Source organism: Dermacentor variabilis, unplaced genomic scaffold, assembly GCF_050947875.1.
Source record: "Dermacentor variabilis isolate Ectoservices unplaced genomic scaffold, ASM5094787v1 scaffold_20, whole genome shotgun sequence".
NCBI classification, from domain to species: Eukaryota; Metazoa; Arthropoda; class Arachnida; order Ixodida; family Ixodidae; genus Dermacentor; species Dermacentor variabilis.
This window is the reverse complement of record NW_027460368.1, coordinates 216162-239113: the sequence shown is the minus strand read 5'-3', so window position 1 is coordinate 239113 and position 22952 is coordinate 216162. Positions and strand designations below refer to the sequence as shown.

General features: G+C 46.2%; 1 long non-coding RNA gene across 1 annotated transcript; it reads left to right on the top strand.

The window, feature by feature from the left end:
- The first annotated feature begins 18134 nt into the window (after window positions 1–18134).
- On the top strand, window positions 18135–21314 carry LOC142568507 (uncharacterized). Its single transcript, XR_012825447.1, has 3 exons — window positions 18135–18798; window positions 21068–21164; window positions 21269–21314. It is a non-coding gene; the product is annotated as an uncharacterized LOC142568507 (long non-coding RNA).
- Window positions 21315–22952: the final 1638 nt, after the last annotated feature.

The following is a 22952-nucleotide window of genomic DNA, read 5'->3' as shown; positions in this document are numbered from 1 at the left end:
GCTCAGGCATGTCGGATACGGACGCGGAGCTACTGGTGACTGTGAACACTATAATACTTATTTGTTCTTTACTTGTGCGACGCCGACGTGCCAGAAAGCGGACGAGAAAGTTTTCGGTGCGCCCTATATGGCGGTACAGGGTCACTGAGGGCCAGGCGCACACTCTGCTTCCCCGCCTGCGCGCGGGAGATGAAGGATACTTCAGAGAGCAAGTGGGATCGATAACTACTTCAATTCAGTGCTTGCCACCTGCAGGTCGTAGAGGCTCACAAATGATTGTACCGTTTCTTGTAGCTACCTGTGAATGCCGCCGAGCGTCTTCGACACTTTACTCGCTCTCGTGCGGCCCCTGATTGAGTGGCAGGTGACACCGTTCCGGGATCCCATTTCTGGTCATGATCGACTAGCAATGACGATACGGTAAGATTTATTTCAACCCTATTTCCTTCTGTAACGCAGGAATACCGAATGTTTATGCTACACTTGTACTGACACCTAAATGGAATCTTATTTACGCACGCAAAACTTAGAGCAAAGCCCATGGTTTCATTGCGAGATCAACGCACTTAAATGCATCTATACCGTGCATTGGTGCACGCTCAAGAGCCATAGGCGACCAAAAATCCCCCCCCCCTTCTGCACACACGCACACGCTTACTTATGGCGTGCCACATTATCAGTTCGTTGTTCTCGCACGTCAAGCCCGAGTTTATCTTCATTCAGTATTTTCAGTTGTGAAAAAACGAACAGGCCAGTCAGCAATTATTTACTTATCTGTTTGTTATTATTGAAATTGTATTTTCATTGTTAGTGTGGAATATCCAGAGCATATTTTGTAGAGCGCAATATTGAGTGTTAATTTCAAAGTAAAATTTATAATATTTTTACAGGTTCCTTACGAACGGAGACACCTTCAAGAGCTTATCGCACAATTTTCTAACAGGGAGGTCAACAGCATGTGAAATTGTCAGACAAACAACTTCCGACCTTTGGGACGCTCTTCGGTCAACGTATTTAAGGTTTCCGGCAACTTCCCAGGAGTGGCTAAAGGTAAGCAGAGAAGCTGTGTAATTTATCTTGTCTGCAATCTAAGTAACCAAGGTATAGCAGTGCTCTCTAAGGATACCGTGTAATAGTTCAATAAGACATCGTTCTGTATCACGAGTTTTGTGCTGGTCGAGTACGTAATATGGGTGATAGGTTTGCCTTTGCTATTATCAGATCGCTGCAGACATGGAAGAATTTTGGCACTTTCCCAATTGCATAGGTTAGCGTCGACGGTAAACATGTGCACATCCAATGCCCAGACAACTCAGGATCGAGGAATTTAAATTATCAGAAAACATTCAGTGTTGTCATCCTAGCTGTGTGTGATGCACATTACAAGTAACTTAATTCTTTCAATGCTTGGAGCATTACTGTGTTGATTTCCTCAGCTTATACTTAAGAGGTCTCATGTCACCACAGCAAGCTCAACTGTCAGTGTGCTCTAATTTGCAACAGACGCCTTTGTAAACTTTGTGTGTTTATTATAAACTTAGAATAACAAATTCAGTACCCAGTTTCGTAGACAACTGCAAGATAAATAGAGAATATACAGGGGTGTGTTCTTCATTGTACTAATGTGTGTCTACTTCTATGTTCACCTATGTAGACATTGGCCATTACGACGGTGAAGGTGACAGCGGGATCTTTCAGCGACCACCTCTGCTTGAAGCGCTGGAAAAGGGTTTGTTGGGCATTCCTCAGTCAAGGAGCATTGGCTCAATAGGTCCGATTCCATACAACATGGTTGGCGATGAAGCTTTTCCGCTGAAGCCATTCATGATGAGGCGCTATCTAAGACGAGGTCAGTTGGAAGTTATTTCCACTTCATATCTCTGCCTTTAACATACCATTTATGCTGCTTTTCTAGTAAAGTATGGTATTCTGCTCCTTCTTTTATAATGGTATTTAAAGCTACATTGAACTCTGCGTGTAAATTGCAACACTTTCAATTGACATAAATCAGTGAGATGATGAAGAAATTACGGCCACTGACCAAGTCAAGGTGAAAGAACACACAGAGACGTTTCGGGACCCGTACGGGTTCCTTGATCACACTGAAACGTCTTGAAACGTCTCTTGTGTGTTCTTTCACCTTGACTTGGTCAGTGGCCGTAATTTCTTCATCATCATGTTACCTGACCAGACGAACTTTCGTCGAACTCTTGACTAAATCAGTGAGATATAAGTGTGCACAGTAGATAACACTGGTTTAGCCACTTAGCACGTACAGTAAAATGAAGAATTGCTCGAGGTGTACTGTAGATATGCAGAAGTTCAGGAATGACCCAGCTCATTCGCAAGAGTACCTGAAAAGGGCAACATTCAACTATCGCTTGAGCCGGGCAAGACGGTTGATTGAATATGCCTTCGGAATAATGTCAAGCAGATGGAGAATATTGCGGCGACCATTTCAGGCATCGGAGGAAACGACACAAAATATTGTGAAGTCATTTGTTGTATTGCACAACTTCCCGCTGAGTTCGCCGCAATCGCGATGTGCATACAGCCCACCGGGTTTCACTGATCATGAGGACTGGGAAGGCAACATCGTAGATGGATCCTGGAGAGCTGGCAGTTACAGTCTGCCGGGCATGGGGGAGCTCATCACTATGTCTGGATATCATTCAGCAAGGTAAACTATCTCGCAAGTGAAAGCATGCACAATCAGGATTCCCTTGTTGGGCCACTGATGGTGCTGCATTTTGTTGCTATTGCAGGACAGCTATGGATACGCGCAACCATTTGGCAACATACTTTATGAATGAAGGACGGGCGCCATGACAGGGGAGGATAGTTACCCTTGCGGGAATAGATGATGATGATGTGTGCTGTTTTATGGCGCAAGGGCCAAGTTTGGCCAAAGAGCGCCATGGCAAGTGGTAATGTTGACGATGTATTATTGATGGCGTGCACAATGGATTCCTCATGGAGATGTCACATGGCTGTAAAAGGGCCTAAAACCTGTAGCTGTGTGGCGTAGAATATATAGTCGCTAAAATAATGACGGTGACTAGGCAGTGATGTGGGCTATGGCAATGGGCTTTCGTTAAAACATTATGCAATAAAACATAACACTGACACCAGAGTTTCAAGAAAGCCCTTGGATGCAGGGCTGTTAGTCGTGCTAAAAATTGCCTGGCCAAATGATTTTCAGGGTGTCGGTTTCGGCTAAAAAATCTAAGACTATTTGCAGTTTGAAAAAATGGTTCGTCACTAAGAAAAAATGCAGGGTGGAGAGGTATGTTTTCCCGATACGCAGAAGAGAAATACTTTTGCCTCTCTGTTTCTATTGCAGGGCACTGGATAAGAGCATGGAGGACAGTCCGGCTATCGCCGCACCTACTACAAGTACGAGGATCCCCGCCAGTCAAGAAGTATGAGTGAGTACTGTAAGTGTGTCCTATTCTTAATCGGCAAAGAAGTACTTCCTTGTACCGTGCTGTTTTGTCACTTATCCAGTTCCGCAATTTTGGTTTTATAATGTGTAACTTATTCGATGTTTGTGTATCCCACTCTATTTGCCAATTATTCCTCAATTTACGGTGCAGAAAGGGCTTTAAGTCTGTGGCAGGAATGGGGATATTTCCATCTGTGTTGCTAAAACTCACTGACGTAGCGTTTTCGTCAGCAGCTACGTTGCGTTTTATGCCTTTATGGCCAGGTACCCAGCATAGTATAATCGCTTGGTTGCACATATATGCGGAGCATAACAAGCTATACAGCTCATTAAAAACCGAGTTATTATGCTTTTGTAAGCTAATTAGGGCTCTCACTACACTTAATGAGTCTGTGAAGACAATAGCCTTAGCGATATTTGTGAGCCGTATGTGTTGAATAGCCTTAAGAATGGCGTATGGTTCCGCTGTAAAGATACTGGTGGATGGGTTTAGTGGTTCAGATGTTGAAAGTGAGGGTCCCAGAGCTGCGTAAGCAACACGAGCTGGAGACTTCGAAGCATCTGTGTAAAATTCATCATATGAGTACTTCTCCTTGAGTTCCAGAAAATGCGAATATATGTGTGCCTCCGGGGCTCGTTTCGATATTTCTAAGAAGGAGATGTCACATCGGATAGTCTGCCACTCCCAAGGCGGTGGAAGCCGTGTAGGAGCCATTAGGACATTGTGTAAATGAGGGACCCCTGTTTTTTCTGAGAGTGCTTCCAACCGGAGGGACAGAGGGGCCTAGTAGCTGAGCGGTTACGAAACAGCCTAGCTGTGGAAAAGTCGCATATAGTGGAATGACAAGGATGTTTAACATCTGAGCTAACTTTTAGGGCGTAGGAGAAAGTTAAATATGTCCTTTGGTAGTGCAATGACCATTCGTTTCATTCGACGTAGAGGTATTGCACAGGGCTAGTCCTAAAGGCGCCTGTAGCAAGGCGGATACCTAAGTGATGAATAGGATCAAGCATTTTCAGAGCACTAGGTCCGGCAGAATCATAGACTATTGCTCCATAGTCAAGGCGTGTTAATATTAGACTTTTGTAGAGCTTTAAAAGGCACCGCCTGTCGCTTCCCCAAGATGTACGTGACAAGAGCTTCAGCATGTTCATAGACTTGAGACACTTTGATTTCAGATACTTGAAGTGTGGTACAAAAGTCAGCTTACTGTCTAAAACGATTCCTAGAAATTTGTGTTCATGGCGCACAGATAGCCGTTCTCCATTTAGATCTATTGCGGTGTCCGCCATTAGGCCTCTCTTGTTAGAAAATAGGACGCATGTACTTTTTTGTGGGTTTAGTTTGAAACCGTTTTGGTCCGCCCACTTAGATAATTTATTTATGCAAAGCTGTACTTGTCGCTCGCAGATACTTAGGTTACATGATTTGAAACCTATCTGGATGTCATCCACATATATGGAATAAAATATAATATGTGGTATGGCAGTCTGGGTTGAGTTGAGTTGAGTTTAGTGGCACATAAGCAGCTTAGGCTATCATGCGCCAAACACTAGGCATAGATTCTTTTTAAATAAACTGGGACACCTCAGTGAGTCCTTGTCTGGGCAAGAGCCCGGAGAGTCCCAACAAATTAACTAAAGACCTGGGCCTTCTTCTCAGGGATGAGAAGGTGGATGAGGTGTTCTGTAATATGTAGTTAAGCACTCTGCGAAGTTTTAAAGTTTTATGAGAACTCCTGCTTCTTTTAAAAAGATAAAAACACAGGATACATAAACAAGCGCATCTTCTCCTAAAATCAAAGCTGGGTGAAAAGGGATGTGTTCTTTGTAAAATATGGTAAAAACGTCTTCCTCAATGCTTCAAGTTTTCTGCATGAAAATAGGATATGATGATGATGATATGTAGTGTTTATTGGCGCAAGGGCCAAGTGTGGCCAAAGAGCGCCGGGGCAGTGTTGATAAGTTCGCAATGTAGTTTTGAGTACGATGGGGTTAATGTAAAGTGGCTGTATAGTGGCCTTAAAAATAGTCGCTCTAGAGTGCGTAAAATCTATCTGTAATAAGATTATGTCGATGACAAATGACGTGTTCTATGTGTAATAAAATCCATCGTGAAAGAGTGATGCAACATAGAAAATATATTAGATGGTGAAATTACCTCGAGCACCACTGCCTCGCCAGAGCCCTTGAAACACAAGGGCCTAGTGGCATGTGCTATATGAAACAGCTATCACAGCGGCATCCTCTAAGCAGAGGAGACGCTACGAGTGTGTGGGGCTAATAACATGTAATACAACATCTTTCAGGAAGCCCAGGACTGCGCTGGAGTCAAACAGCAGTTCTGGGCCGAGTAACATTACTGGATGAAGGGGGATGTGCTGGCGGTATGCTAAGGGAAAATGTTTCTTTCTTTCAGATTCGGCTTTCCGACACCCCAGAAGGACGTGGAGGACGGTCAGCCTCTCCCCGCATCTACCACAGGTTGGAGGCTCGTTTCCGGCGAGTAAAAAGTTATGTGTGCCAAATGTGTGTCCTATTCTTAGACGAGAGAATAGGACATCTGTCCGGCGTGATTTTGTTACGGAAGGCCAGAATCCTAACTGTGGCTTCATCACGTGAATTGAATGTGTAGTTTTTATTGGCGCAAGGGCCAGGTATGGCCAAAGAGCGCCATGCAAGTGTTAGTGATTTCGCAGTGGAGTTATAAATTCTGTGAAGTTGATGTGGCATGGCTGTAAAGGGGCCTAAAATATAGTCACTGTAAAGTGCTTAAAATGTACGTGTAATAAAATTATGGCGATGACTTATGAAGTGTACTATGAACAATAAGACGCATTTAAAAAGAATGATATGATGTCTAAAAAATATATCAGGTTATATAAGATATCCTAGAGCACTACTGCCTCCTAAGAGCCCTTGCAACACAAGGGCCTGGATTCATGTGCCATTCAAAACAATTCTCGCAGCGGCATCCTCTGGAGCGAGGATGCTCTACGAATTTAATAGGCTTATAACGCGTAGAACTACATCCTTTAAGAAGTCGAGAACTGCCTTGGTGTTAAAAAGCGGTTCCTTACCAAGAAACGTAGTCGGGTGTAGAGGGATGTTATAACGGTATGCAAGTGGAAAATGTTTCTTTCTTTCAGGTTCGGCTTTCCGACACTCCAAGAGGACATGGAGGACGGTCAGCCTCTCACCGCATCTACCACAGGTTGGAGGTTCACTTCCACTAAGTAGAAAATTATGGGTACCAAATGTGTGTCCTATTCTTGATGATGATGATGATTATATGTAGTGTTTAATGGCGCAAGGGCCAGGTTTGGCCAAAGAGCGCCATGACAAGTGGTGATGTTGACGATGTATTATCGAGATGTGACTTGGCTGTAAAGTGGCCTAAAAATTGTCGCTGTAAAGTGCGTAAAATCTACGTGCTATAAAATTATGGCGATGACTAATGACGATTACTATAAACATTAAAATCCATCGTAGAAGAATGATGCGAAATCAAAAATATGTAGGATGTTAAAATTACTTGGAGCACTGCTGCCTCGCCAGAGCCCTTGAAAGACAAGGGCCTAGAGGCATGTGCTATACTAAAGAGATATCGCAGCGGCATCCTCTGAAGAGAGGACCCGCTACGAACATGTGGGGCTAAAAACATGCAGGACAACATCTTTCAGGAAATTTAGTACTGTGTTGGTGTCAAATAAAGGTTCGGGGCCGAGTAGCATTACGGGATGTAGGGGGATGTGCTGCCGGTATGCTAGGGAAAATGTTTCCTTCTTTCAAATTCGGCTGCCCGACACTCCAGGAGGACGTGGAGGACGGTCAGCCTCTCCCCGCATCTACCGCAGGTTGGAGGATCATTTTCAGTGAGTAAAAAGTTATGTGTGCCAAATGTGTGTCCTATTCTGAGGCGACAGAATAGGACATCTGTCCGGCGTGATTTTGTTACAGGAGGCCAGAAACCTAATTGTGGCTTTATTAAATGCAACTTATTATTTGTTTCCAGGTCCCACAATCGTTGCCAGTAGTTTCGCAGTTTCCTTCTTAAGAAGGGTTTCAGGTCTGTGACAGGGACTGCAGCAGTAGAATTAACAGTGTGTGATGCAATTGATGTGGCCATCTGGTCCGCTAGAACGTCACCCTGGATGCCCCTATGGCCAGGCACCCAGCATATAACCACATCCTGGTTAGATACATATGCTTTGCATAAGACGGAATAGAGTTCAATTATTATAGGATTTTTGTGCTTACAGAACGACATCAAAGACTTCACAACACTAAGGGAGTCCGTATATATAACTGATTTTTTAGTTTTGATTTCCTTATATGCTTCACGGTCGACAATATTGCGTAGGCCTCAGCCGTGAAGATACTAGTTTCCGGATGCAGTAAATCGGATTCCGAGAAGGATGGACCGACGGCTGCATATGACACCCCCTCGCGTGACTTCGATGCGTCTGTGTAAAACTCCGTGCAGGAGTGTTTGTATTGCAGTTCCTGGAAATGCATCTGGATTTGAATCTCTGGAGCGTGTTTTGTAACCTGCATGAAAGATATGTCGCATTGTATCATCTGCCACTCCCAAGGAGGTAGCAGATTAGCTGGAGGCATTAGGCGGAACTCGAGGAGTGGGACATGCATTTCATCACTAAGCTCCCTCACACGCAGCGAGAAAGGCTGTCTTACGGAGGGACGATTGCGAAAGAGTGCAGCATATGTCATGTCATTAACGGTTTTAAAACAGGGATGTTCAGGATTTGAGTGGACTTTCAGAAAATATGTTTGGCTGATGTACGTTCTCTGGATATGAAGTGACCATTCATTCGATTCTGCATATAAACTTTGTACGGGACTCGTTCTGAAAGCTCTTGTGGCTAAACGGATACCTAGATGGTGAACAGGGTCTAGCATCTTTAGCGCACTCGGGGCGGCAGAGTGACAGATTACGGCACCATAATCTAATCGTGAACGGATCAGGCTCTTATAGAGATTTATTAAGCACTTCCTGTCACTACCCCACGATGTATGGGATAGACGTTTCATTAGGTTCATTGTTTTCAGACATTTTTCTTTAATATGTTTAATGTGGGGGACGAAAGTGAGTCTGTAGTCTAATATAACACCTAGAAATTTGTGCTCTTTATTTACGGGTATTTGTTGTCCACATAGTTCTAAGCAAGGATCTGGGATCATTCCTCTCTTTCTTGTAAAAAGAACGCAAGAGCTTTTGTTAGGATTGATCTGAAATCCATTATTGTCTGCCCACATTGAGACTTTGTTCAGGCCATGCTGTACCTGCCTTTCGCAGACTGCGAGGTTACAAGATTTGAAAGCTATTTGTATATCGTCCACGTAGACAGAATAAAGGATTGCCGGTGGTAATGAAGCGCGAAGCGTGTTCATCTTCACGATGAAAAGTGTGCAGCTGAGCACGCCTCCTTGGGGTACACCCGTTTCTTGCATAAAAGGTCGTGAAAGTACATTGCCGACTTTTACCCGGAAGGTACGACTGGACAGATAGCTTTCTATTAGGTTAAGCATATTTCCATGGATACCCATTTCTAACAAGTCTCTTAGGATTCCGTAACGCCACGTCGTATCGTACGCCTTCTCCATATCGAGGAATATGGATAAGAAGAATTGTTTGTGTACAAATGCGTCCCGGATATTTGCTTCTACACGTATAAGATGGTCATTTGTGGAGCGCCCTTCTCGCAAGCCGCACTGATAGGGATCAAGGCTTTTGCTCTGTTCAAGGAAATGAATGAGTCGCCGGTTAATCATTTTTTCAAACACCTTACAAATGCAACTTGTGAGGGCTATCGGGCGGTAACTTGCCACTGAGGAAGGGTCCTTGCCTTGTTTCAAAACAGGGACCACAATGGCTTCCTTCCATGCGGTTGGAAGGTACCCTGCATCCCAAATGGTGTAGAAAAGTGTGAGTAGTGTAACCTGCGTGTCATTGTGTAAGTTTTTGAGCATTTCATACATGATTCTATCAGATCCTGGTGCGGAGCTGTTGCATGCGCTCAAGGCAGCTCTCAATTCGGCAATACAAAAAGGACGGTTGTAAGGCTCATTCTTTCGACCTTTTCTTATTAATGGCTTACGTTCTTCTGTTTGTTTGTATTTGAGAAAGGATTGTGTATAATTTGTTGGACTTGACACGCTCTCAAAATATTCCCCAAGTGAGTCTGCCTGGTCTTGCAGTGTATCGCCCTGTGTGTTTACCAGGGGGACTGAGTACGTTTGCCGCCCTCTAATCCTATTAACTCTGTTCCAGGCTTTGGCCTCATCCCTAAACGAGTTAATACTCGATAGATACTTTTGCCAGCTTTCTATTCTGGCCTGTCGGCGGGTTCTCCTACCTTGGGATTTTACTTTTTTAAAGTTGACAAGATTTTCTGCAGTGGGCGAAGCGCGCAGCAACCCCCACGCTTTGTTCTGATTCCTACGTGCGATTCTGCATTCATTGTTCCACCACGGGACATGCCGTTTGCATGCCGAGCCGCTTAATTCACGTATGCATTTAGATGCGGCATCTATTACGAAGGCTGTGAAGTACTCCACAGCAGCATCGATTTCTAAAGAAGACATGTCATCCCATGATATACTAGTTAAGTTTCGGAACCTCTCCCAGTCTGCTGTGTCAATCTTCCACCTAGGAGCGTGTGGTGGATATTCGTTTTCTTTAGGTGATCTTAGCAGTATAGGGAAGTGGTCGCTGCCGTAAGGGTTGTCGGTAACTTCCCATTCAAGTTCAGGCAGTACAGACGGGGAGACTATGCTAAGATCTATGGAAGAATAGGTTCTGTTTGCTAGAGAGTAATATGTGTGTTGCTTCTTATTCAACAGACACGCACCAGAAGAAAAAAGGAATTGTTCGACAAGACGTCCTCGCGCATCTATACGAGGGTCGCCCCACAGGCAGTTATCCGCATTGATATCGCCAAGAACAACATAGGGTTCTGGCAATTCATCTATAAAGGACTGAAATTCATGTTTGCTTAGTTTATAATGTGGGGGAATATAAAGCGAGGAAATAGTGATAAGTTTGTTTAGCAGAATAGCCCGAACCGCCACTGCCTCAAGGGCCGTTCGTAGCTGTACACGTTGACAGGCTATGCTTTTTTGAATTATAATTGCAACACCGCCCGATGATGCGACAGCATCATCGCGATCTTTGCGAAATGTAACATACTGTCGAAGAAAGTTTTCGTATTTTGATTTCAAGTGTGTTTCCTGTAAACACAGCACTTTTCGATTGTGTTTATGGATGAGTTCTTGAACATCATCAAGATTCCTAAGTAGACCTCTGACATTCCATTGAATGATTTCTGTATCCATATTTTAAATTAAATTAGTGCTGTGTTTACGGAAAGGGAAGGAATGTCTTAGATTACAGAACCCTTTCGAGGCCCTGTAATAGGGGTTTTGCTCTTTCTGAAGCGTGCGAGCGAACCTCGGCGCTCCTGAGGCGTTTGGTGCGCCTTGAGGACAGGTGTAGTGTCCACTGCCTCTTGTGAGACGCCGGACAAGCACTCTTGCGAGCGAGATGTTTTCTGCGAGAGTCCTGCCCCGCAAGGCAAAACCCCTGCGCCCCCCAGCCCGGAGGTCGATGGGGCTCCCTGAGGGATTTGGCTGCGCCGGCCGTTGCCAGCGCTGGAAGGGGCCTCGGAGGTTGGGGCAGCCTCGGCTGCGCCCACCTTCGGGTTCGATGGCCCCGTCTGCTGGGTTGGTGGAGCAGCGCTAGCTGCAACCGCCGCGGGGGCAGACACCTTCGGGGTCGATGGCTGCGTCTGCTCGGTTGGCGGAGCAGCGCTAGCTGCAACCACCGTGGGGGCAGATGGCGTGACTGCCGACTCACTGACTGTGGGTCGGACAGCCGCCGGAGGCCGTTGTGACGCTGCCCCCTGACGCGCCACATCGGAAAAAGTTTTCTTTGGCAGGTATGCTACCCGCCTTCGTGCCTCTTTGAACGATATATCCTCTTTTATTTTTATAGTCAATTTCTTTTTCCTTCTTCCAGGAGGGGCACGACCGCGAGTACGCGGCGTGGTCCCCGTCACAGTTTGCACAGTGTAGAGAGTTCTTACATGCTTCAGTGGCGTGTTCAAGGGCACTGCATTTGGCGCATGTTTGGCGGCCTCGGCAGCTCTGCGAACTGTGGCCGAAACGCTGGCATTTGAAGCATCTTAGGGGATTTGGCACATATGGTCTGACACGGAGCTTGATGTACCCGGCCTCTACAGACTCGGGCAGAATATTTGAACCGAATGTGAGTATCAGGTGCTTTGTTTGAATTTCTTTTCCATCCCTTCTTATCTTAATTCTTCTCACATTGACAACATTCTGATCACTGAAGCCCTCCAGGAGCTCAGCCTCTGTCAGCTGGAGCAAATCGTCATCCGAGACAACGCCGCGGGTGGTGTTGAGAGTGCGGTGTGGAGTCACTGTTAATGGAACATCTCCAAATGATACTAGACTGGGCAACTTATCGTACTGTTTCTGATCATGGAGCTCTAACAGGAGATCACCACTTGCTAGCCTTGATACCTTGTAGCCTGGACCAAGGACGTCAGTTAAGGACTTGGAAACTAGAAAAGGGGAAATGTTTCGTACTTGTTTTTCTGATTTTTCTGAGTGGATCACATGGTAACGTCGGAAGTTTTGTCTTTGTCGTCCAAGGAACTGGAAAACTTCATCGGTGCGCCCTCTTTTGTGAGGGCGATCAGGAAGCGGAGGGAAGGAGCTAGCCATAAAGGAATTGAATTTTCTGCAACAACGCCAGCCACCCACCGTGGAGCCCTACAAGGGGACGTTACAGGGACTGTAAAAACAGGTCCTGCAAACGCCAGCTTTACGTTGTCACTATAACCAAATATGAGATAACCTAGGTTGGTTATTCACACAAGGTTAACCCTTGCTGCCTGGAAAAATTGGAAGTAAGCGGAAGCTAGGAGAAGACAGGAAAGATGAAAAGTAAGAGAAAGACGAAGATTAGAGGGAGCGAAAGACAGGAAAAGGCAACTACCGATTTCCCCCGGGTGGGTCAGTCCGGGGGTGCCGTCTACGTGAAGCCGAGGTCAAAGGGGTGTGTTGCCGCCGCCGAGGGGCCGTAAAGGTCCAAACACCCGGCATTGGCTCAACCCCCAGGATCCCCTTTTCCCCGGACACGGCTAAGCCGCGCACGGCTACACGCGGGAGGGTCCAACCCTCGTGTGCTCGGGTACGTGGTGTCGCAACACACCAAACGCCTGCTGACGCAGACGCCCCTGCGGGGGAGGTCAATTGAAGAAAATGTTCTGTTTGCGAGAGAATATGTGGGTGTCTTCTTATTCAGCAGACATGCACCGGACGAAAAAAAGAACTGTTCAACAAGGCGACCTCGCGCATCGATACGAGAGTCTCCCCACAGGCTGCTGTGCGCATTGAGATCGCCAAGAACAACATAGGGTTCTGGCAATTCATCTATCAAGGACTGAAATTCATGTTTGTTTAGTTGGTAATGCGGGGGTTATGTAAAGCGAGCAAATGGTGATGAGTTTGTTTAGTAGGACAGCTCGAACCGTCACTGCTTTAAGGTTCGTTTGTAGCTGTAAAGGTTGGCACGCTATACTTCTATGAGTGACTATGGCAACACCGCCCGATGATGCGACGGCATCATCGCGATCTTTGCGAAAAGTTAGATACTGTCGAAGAAAGTTTGTGCGCTTGTTTTTTAAATGTGTTTCCTGTAAACACAGCACTTTTGGATTGTGTTTTTGTATAAGTTCCTGCACATGATCAAGGTTTCTGAGAAGACCTCTGACGTTCCATTGAATTATTTGTGTATCTATATTGGGAGATAATAGGTGCTGTGTGTACAGAAACAGAAGTAGTGATTATGGAAATTACAGTGATTAAATTACAGAGCCCTTTCGAGGCCCTGTAACGGGAGTTTTGCTCTTTCTGGAGCGTTCGAGGGAGCCTCGCCGCTCCTTAGGCGCTTGGTGCGCCTTGAGGATAGGTGTTGTTTCCATTGCCTCTTGTGAAGCGCCGGACACGTGCTCTTGCGAGCGAGAAGTTTTCAGAGAGAGTCCCGCCTTGGAGGGCAAGACCCCTGCGCCCACCAGCCCGGAGGTCGATGGGGCTCCCTGAGGAATTTGGCTGCGCCGGCTGTTGCCAGCGCTGGAAGGGGCCGGGGAGGGTGGGGCAGCCTCGGCTGCACTCACCTTCGGGGTCGGTGGCCCCGTCTGCTGGGTATACGGAGCAGCGCTAGCTGCCACCGCCGCGGGGGCAGATGGCGTAACTGCCGACTCACGGCTTGTGGGTCGGACAGCCGCCGGAGGCCGTTGTGACGCTGCCCCCTGACGCGCCACTTCGGCAAAGCTGGTCTTAGGAAGGTATGCAACCCGCCTGCGTGCCTCTTTGATTGATATGTTTTCTTTTACTTTGATTGTTACTATTTCTTTTTCTTTCTTCCAAGACGGGCAGGACCGCGAGTATGCGGCATGCTCGCCATCACAATTTACACAGTGGAAAGAACTCTCACAAGCTTCAGAGGAGTGTTCATGCGCGCTGCATTTCGCACAAGTGTGGCGGCCTCGGCAGCTCTGCGAACTGTGGCCAAAACGCTGGCATTTGAAACATCTGAGTGGATTTGGCACGTACGGCCTAACACGGAGCTTGATGTACCCGGCCTCGATTGACTCGGGCAAGATACTTGACCCAAAAGTAATTATTAGGTGCTTCGTCTGAATCTCTTTACCATCCCGCCTCATCTTAATTCTTTTGACATTGATCACATTTTGTTCGCTGAAGCCCTCCAGGAGTTCTGCTTCAGTCAGCTCAAGCAAATCATCATCTGACACAACACCACAGGTGGTGTTCATTGTACGGTGTGGGGTTACTGTTATAGGGGTCTCCCCGAATGACACTAGTTGCGGTAGTTTCTCATATTGTTTTACGTCGCGGAGCTCCAAGAGGAGGTCGCCGCTTGCCATCCTCGACACCTTGTAACCTGGACCAAAAATATCAGTCAGGGATTTTGAAACAAGGAATGGTGAGATGTTTCGGACTACTTTGTTTGGCTTTTCAGAATGAATAACGTGAAAGCGGGGAAAATTCTGGGTTTGGCGTCTAAAAAACTTGAGGACATCTTCGGTGCGCCCTCGTTTCTGAGGACGATCAGCAAGGGAGGGGAAAGAAGTTTCCATGAAAAAATGTATATTTTCGGAAACAGCGCCGACCGCCCACCACGGAGCCTAACGAGGGGACGCGGCAGAGCTTGCATATAAGTCTGCACGACGCCAGTCGTACGCCGTCACTATAACCGAATATGGTGTACCCAAGGTTGGATAGCCACACAGGGTTAACCCATGCCGCCAGGAGAAAAGAAGTAAAAAGAAGAGAGAAGGAGACAGGAAAGGTCAAAAAATGAGAGATAAAGACGAAGATTGAAGGAGGGAGAGACAGGAAAAGGCGACTGCCGATTTCCCCCGGGTGGGTCAGTCCGGGGGTGCCGTCTATGTGAAGCAGAGGACAAAGGGGTGTGTTGCCTCCGCCGGGGGGGGGGGGGGGGGCCTTAAAGGTCCAAACACCCAGCATCAGCTCAACCCCCAGAATCCCCCTTTCCCCAGACACGGCGAAGCCGCGCTCGGCTACACGCGGGAGGGTCCAACCCTCGTGTGCTCGGGTACGTGGTGTGGCAACACACCAAACGCCTGCTTGCGCAGACGCCCCTGCGGGGAGATGGAGTGACCACTCATTTGATTCAACATACAAACTTTCAATGGGACTTGTTATGAAAGCGCCAGTGGCCAAGCGGATTCCTAAATGGTGAACCGGATCTAGCATCTTTAGCGCGCTCGGGGCTGCGGAATGATAAATCACGGCACCATTGTCCAATCGTGATCGAATGAGGCTTTTGTGAAGATTCATCAAACATTTTCTCTCGCTGCCCCATGTTGTATGGGAGAAAATTTTCAGTAAGTTCATTGTTTTTAAGCATTTCACCTTGAGATACTTTATGTTTGGAATAAATGTTAGTTTAGAGTCAAGTATGATACCTAAGAACTTGTGCTCTTTGTTCACAGGGATTTGCTCGCCATATATTTCGATATTGGGATCTGCAACGAGCCCTCTCTTTCTTGTCAAAAGCACACAAGTACTTTTGTTCGGATTCACTTTAAACCCGTTTTCGTCTGCCCACTTAGATATCTTGTTCAATTTCTGCTGTATTTGTCTTTCGCACACTGCAAGGTTACAGGATTTAAAACCTATTTGTATGTCATCTACATAAACAGAATAGAAAATGGCTGGCGGTAATGCAGCGCGGAGCGTGTTCATCTTAATGACAAAGAGAGTGCAACTGAGTACGCCTCCCTGGGGTACTCCAGTTTCCTGTGTGAATGTACGCGACAGTGCATTACCTATTTTCACCCGAAATGTACGGTTTTGTAGGTAGCTTTCGATAATGTTTAACATATTGCCGCGGATGCCCAGCGCCGACAGCTCGCGCAATATTCCGTACCGCCAAGTTGTATCGTACGCCTTCTCCATGATGATGATGATGATGATGTATGGGGTTTCATGGCGCAAGGGCCAGGAATGGCCAAAGAGCGCCATGTCTGTGGTAGTGGGTGTGCAGTGTAACTATGATTACTATGAATTGGTGTGTCGTGGCTGTAAAGGGGCCTTAAAATATACGCTCTAAAATGCGTAAAATCTGTGTAATAAAATTATGGCGATGACGTATGACTTGTACTATGAACATTTAGATGCATATAAAAAAATGAAATGATATGATAGGTAAAATATATCAGATTATGAGAAATGCCAGAGCACTACTGCCTCCTTAGAGCCCTTGAAACACAAGGGTCTGGAGGCATGTGCTATACCGTACAACTATCCCAGCGGCATCCTCTAAAGAGAGGAAGCGCTAGGAATGCCTGGGGCTAATAACATGTAGGACCACATCTCTCAGAAAACCTAGGACTGTGTCTGTGTTAAAAAACGGTTCTGGGCCGAGGAACATTACTGGATGAAGAGGGATGTGCTGTCTGTAAGCGAAGGAAAAATGTTTCATTCTTTCAGATTCGGCTTCCCGACACTCCAGGAGGACGTGGAGTACGGTCAGCCTCTCCCCGCATCTACCACAAGTAGGAGGCTCACTTCCGGTGAGTAGAAAATTATGGGTGCCAAACGTGTGTCCTATTCTGAGACGACAGAATAGGACATCTGTTCGGCGCGATTTTATAGTAGAGGGCCAGAATCCTAACTGCGGTTTTATCAGGTGCAGCTTATTATTTGTTTCCGCGTCCCATATGTGTTGCCAGTGGGCTCGCAGCTTCCTTCGCAAGAAAGGCCTCAGATCTGTGACAGGCACCTCAGCGGTAGGATTAGCGGCTCGCGATGCGATGGACGTGGCCATCTCGTCCGCCAGAACGTTACCCTCAATGCTCCTGTGGCCAGGCACCCAGCATATAATGATACGCTGGTTAGATATGTACGCTTTACACAAGACGGTGTAGAGTTCACTAAGTACAGGATTTTTGTGTGTATAGACTGACATCAAGGCCTTCACGACGCTTAGACAGTCTGTATAGATCGCTGCTTTTGGAAGTTTTGATTTTCTTATATGCTTCACAGCAGAAAGTAATGCGTAGGCCTCAGCCGTAAATATGCTTGTTTCCGGATGCAGTACGTCGGATTCCGAGAAGGATGGGCCGACGGCTGCATAGGATACCCCGGCATTTGACTTCGAAGCGTCTGTGTAGAACTCTGCACAGGAATGCTTGTGCTGGAGTTCTAGGAAATGCATTCTGATTTCGGCCTCAGGAGCGTGCTTTGTAACTTGAATGAAAGATGTGTCGCATTGTATCAGCTGCCACTCCCAAGGAGGTAGCAGCTTGGCTGGATGCATTAGGCGAAGCTCGGGGAGTGGGACATGTATCTCATCACTAAGCTCCCTCACTCGAAGCGAGAAAGGCTTTCTTACAGAAGGACGATTATGGAATAGTGTAGTGCAGGTCATATCGTTAACAGTGTTAAAACATGGATGTTGATGATTGCAGTGTATTTTTAGGAAATATGTAAGGCTGATGTAAGTTCTCTGTAGATGGAGCGACCATTCATTTGATTCCGCGTATAAGCTTTCAATCGGGCTTGTTCTGAAAGCACCAGTGGCTAAGCGGATACCTAGATGGTGGATAGGATCTAGGATCTTTAGTGCGCTCGGAGCGGCAGAGTTATATACGACGGCACCATAGTCCAATCGTGATCGAATTAGGCTCTTATAAACATTCATCAGACACTTCCTGTCGCTACCCCATGTTGAGTGGGATAGAACTTTAAGCAAGTTCATTGTCCTTAGACATTTTTCTTTAAGATATTTAATGTGCTGTATAAAAGTGAGCTTGGAGTCAAGTGTAATACCTAAAAATTCGTGTTCTTTGTTGATAGGTATTTGATGTCCACTCAGTTGAACACAAGGATCTGGAACCAGGCCTCTCTTTCTAGTAAAAAGAACGCAAGAGCTTTTGTGGGGGTTGATCTTAAATCCGTTTTCGTCAGCCCACTTGCAAACCTTGTTCAGGCCCTGCTGCACCTGTCTCTCGCATACTGCGAGGTTGCAGGATTTAAAGCCTATTTGTATATCATCGACGTATACGGAATAAAAAATTGATTGATTGATTAGTAGGGTTTTTTGGCGCAAGGGCCAGATGTGGCCAAAGAGCGCCAAGTCGATGGTCTGTACTTCTGAATGATATATGGGTGTTAATTGCGGGGAGTAATGAAACACGGCTGTATAGTGGCCTAAAATATTCGCTAAAAAGCGCAGTATATGCATGTGGTGCGATGTGGCTGTAAAAGGGCCTAAAATTTATTTGCTCTAAAGTGCGTAAAATACAAGTATATACATAATATAAAAAAATGACTGTGATTGATCGTTTCTGCGATGACAATAGATGTTTCACAAGATGGGGATGGTCAGTAAATTATGTAAAATCTGTAGCACTAGTGCCTCAGCAAAGCCTTGAAAGCAAGGGCTGAGAGGCAGGTGCTCTAGAAAATGTTTTCATTGCAGCTACGACCTCCAGGTGGAGGCCGCGCTACAAGTAGCCTGGCCAAATCACATTTAGGGTGTCAGTTTCAAATAAAAAGTTGAATAGTGATTGAAAAGTAAAAAGGGGTTCATTGCTAAGAAAAAATGCTGGATGTAACGGTATGTGTTGGATATAAGCAGAGGGAAAGTGCTTTTTTCTTTCTGCCTCTATTTCAGTGCATTGGATAAGAACATGAATAACTGTAAGCCTGTTGCCACATTTCCTACATGTCGGTGGTTCGCTTCCCGTCAGAAGGTAGGAGTGAGTGGCGTACGTATGTCCTATTCTTAATCTACACAGAAGCACTTCCTTATGTCTTGTTGTTTTTTCAGTTATCCAGTTCCCTAATTTTGGCTTGATAACGTGTAGCTTATTCAATACTGCATTATCCCATTGGTCCTGCCAGTACTTCCTCAGTTTGTTGCGTAAGAAGGGCTTAAGTTCTTTTGCTGATATAGGTTTATTCATATCAGTTTCATTAAACGTGACTGACGTTGCACTTTCGTCAGCAGCTACATTGCCTTTTATGCCCCTATGGCCAGGTACCCAACATAGGATGATGTTCTGGTTGTACATTAATGCTAGGCATAGTTGTGTGTATAGTTCGTTAAAAACAGGGTTCTTATGTTTTCGAAAACTCATTAAGGCCCTTATTACGCTTAATGAATCTGTGAAAATGATGGCCTTATTCAGATTTGTTTTTCTCATGTGCTTTACGGCTGAGAGCACTGCGTACGCTTCAGCCGTAAAAATACTTGTGTTAGGATTTAGAGTACCGGAGGTGGAAAAAACTGGCCCAAGAGCTGCATACGCGACACCAGCAGATGATTTAGAAGCATCTGTATAATACTCGGCACAGCAGTACTGCGCTTGGAGTTCGAGGAAGTGTGATAGTATATCACAGGTGCATGTTTCGTTATTGCAACAAAAGAGATATCGCACTCCATGGTCTGCCATTCCCAAGGCGGTGGAAGGCGAGTGGGAGGCATTAAGATATTTTCTGGGAGATGGATGTTTGTTTCTTCTGCCATTGCTTCCAAACGTAGGCTCAAAGGAGTTCTAATACGTGGGCGGTTACTGTAAAGTCTGGCAGCGGACAGGTCGCTAACAATGGAATGACATGGATGCTCGGTGTCTGATTTTACCTTAGTGTAGTATGAAAAACTTAAGAATGTTCTGCGTAGATGTAAGGACCATTCGTTGGCCTCGACGTACAGACTTTCAACAGGGCTAGTTCTAAAGGCGCCTGTTGCCAGTCGTATACCGAGGTTGTGGACTGGGTCGAGAATCTTTAGCGCACTCTCAGTTGCGGAGTGGTACACTACGGCTCCGTAATCGATGCGTGATTGTACGAGACTCTTATACAGGCTCAGCAGACACTTCCTGTCACTGCCCCAGGTTGTTCGAGAGAGCAGCTTGAGGAGGTTCATGGTCTTGAGGCATTTTTCTTTAAGATATTTTAAGTGGGGGACGAAGTTAAGCTTTGTGTCCAGGATAACACCTAAGAATTTGTGTTCAGGGCTAACAGTTAGTCTTTCTCCATTAAGGTTAATATCGGGTTGTGGTAGTACACTTCTCTTGTTAGAAAACAGGACACATGTGCTCTTTTGGGGGTTCAATTTGAAACCATTCTCGTCCGCCCACCTTGAAAATCTATTCAAGCCAAGTTGTAGCTGCCTCTCGCAAATGCTAAGATTGCATGACCTGAACCCTATCTGTACGTCGTCCACATAGACGGAATAGAAGAGTGTGCGAGGTAATACGGTGTGGAGGGAATTCATTTTAACAATAAATAACGTACAGCTCAGTACTCCACCCTGCGGTACGCCTGTCTCCTGTATGAATGGTCGAGATTGCACGTTGCCAACTCTAACACGAAATGTCCTGTTAGAGAGATAGCTTTCAATTATTCTCAGCAGGTTGCCGCGAATGCCCATTGCAGAAAGATCCCGAAGGATCCCGAAGCGCCACGTGGTACCATACGCCTTCTCCATGTCAAGAAACACGGACAACACAAGCTGTTTGTGGACAAACACTTCCCTGATATACATTTCCATGCGTACAAGCTGATCTGTCGTTGATCTGCCTTCTCTAAAGCCACATTGATATTGATCTAATTTCTTGTTAATTTCTAGATAATGTACCAGGCGACTGTTTACCATCTTTTCAAAAACTTTACATAAGCAGCTCGTCAATGCTATAGGCCTATAACTATTTGCCAAAGAAGGGTCCTTACCCTGTTTCAAAATAGGAATTATGATGGCCTCTTTCCAAGCAGAAGGAATGCGGCCGCACGACCATATAGAATTGTAGAGACAAAGAAGGGTTTTTTGTGTTTCAGGCGGCAGGTGTTTAAGCATTTCATATAGGATGCGGTCAGATCCGGGGGCAGATTGGTTGCAGCTGTTTAGGGCTGCCTGAAGCTCTGCCATGCAAAAGGGTCTATTGTATGCCTCGTATTGTGTGCTTTTCCTTTCTAATGGTTGTCCTTCTATTTGCCTTTTGTACCTTTGGAATGTTTCAGAGTAGTGCGACGAGCTGGATATCTGTTCGAAATGTGCGCCAAGAAAGTTCGCCTGATCTTCCATGCTGTCGCCTTGAGTATTCACTAAAGGCAGAGAGTAAGACTGTCGACCCTTTATTCTATTAACTCTATTCCAAACCTTTGTTTCGTCAGTGTAGGAGTTAATGCCTGATATATACTTTCTCCAACTCTCTCTTCTAGCTTGTCGCCGCGTTCTTCGACCCTGGGATTTGACCTGCTTGAAATTGCCTAGATTTTCTGCTGTCGGAGAATCCTGAAGTAAACCCCATGCCTTGTTTTGCTTCTTTCGCGCTTTTCGACACTCATCGTTCCACCATGGAAGACGGCGTTTTGTGGACAATCCACTTGTTACAGGAATACATTTGGAGGAGGTGTCAAGGAGAAAAGCCGTAAAATATTCAACCGCAGCGTCTATGCTTAAAGCACACATGTCGTCCCAGGATAAACAAGCAAGCTTTTTGAACGTTTCCCAGTCAGCTGAGTCAGTTCTCCAGCGAGGTAATTGTGGAAAGCATTCATTAGCGATAGGTGTGCTTAGAACTACAGGGAAATGATCACTCCCGTATGGGTTTTTAATAACTTTCCATTGAAAGTAAGGTAGAAAAGTAGGAGATGCTATGCTAAGATCTATTGAGGAGTATGTTTTGTTTGCCATGTTATAATACGTGGGCTCCTTCCCATTCAAAAGACATGCACCTGAAGAAAAAAGGAACTGTTCAATCAAGCGACCTCTCGCGTCGCAGCGCGAGTCGCCCCATAGGTTGCTGTGCGCATTTAAATCTCCAAGCACAAGATATGGTTCAGGCAACTGATCTATTATTGTTTGGAATTCTTGTTTGTGGAGCTGAAAATGCGGCGGTATATATAGGGAGCAGATGGTTATCAGCTTATTTAACAGTACAGCTCGAGTGGCCACTGCCTCAAGTGTTGTTTGTAGCTGTAAGTGTTGACAGGCTATAGATTTGTCAGCTATGATGGCTACGCCGCCGGATGATGCGAGGGCATCATCGCGATCCTTCCGAAAAATAACATACTGACGTAGGAAGTGTTTGTGTTTAGATTTCAAATGAGTCTCTTGGACACACAGCACTTTAGGAGTTAGTTGATTAAGGAGTTCTTGGATATCATCGAGGTTGCAGAGCAGGCCTCTGATATTCCACTGAATAATCAGTGTATCCATATTAAAATTAATGTTGTGCTATGTGTCAAAGAGAATGAACTTGGTTTAGCTTATGTTGCCCTTTTGGGGCCCTGTAATTGGAGTTTTGTCTTTTTTGGAGCGATCGGCAAAATCGCGCCGCTCCTTAGGCGTCAACTGCGCCTTCTGACTCGGTGTTGTGTCCATGGCCTCTTGAGAGGCACTGGACAGCCGCTCTTGCGAGCGGTGTGTTTTCCGTGAAAGCCTTGTCTCGGAAGACAAGGCCTTGGAGCCCACCGTCCTGGTGGTTGGTGGGCTAGTCTTGACCTCGGAGCTGGGGCCGTATTCTGTAGCGGTTCCTTTGGGAACCGGTTCCTTTTGGCTCTTGCCATTGGTCGGCGCTTCGTTGTCGTCATCCCTGGTGGGTGGGACGACAAATTTTGATGACGTCACACAGGCTGTCAATCTTCTGGAAAGGAACCGGTTCCCTGCTAGGAGAGGAACCGCGGAGAAGTGGTTCGCTCGAGGGTCGCGCGCGGGGGCGAGCATGATGTCGAGGGTTGCTAGGGCAACCGTGGCTGCCGGCTAACCTCGCACCAGCTGACGAGCCGGCACCTAGACGAGACGAGACAGAGACGGCAATGGCGGCTCCTTTAATTGTGTTGCTGGCGAGTGCCGAAAGACAACGACGCGACGAGAGGCAACGACGCGACGCGTTCGGCATGG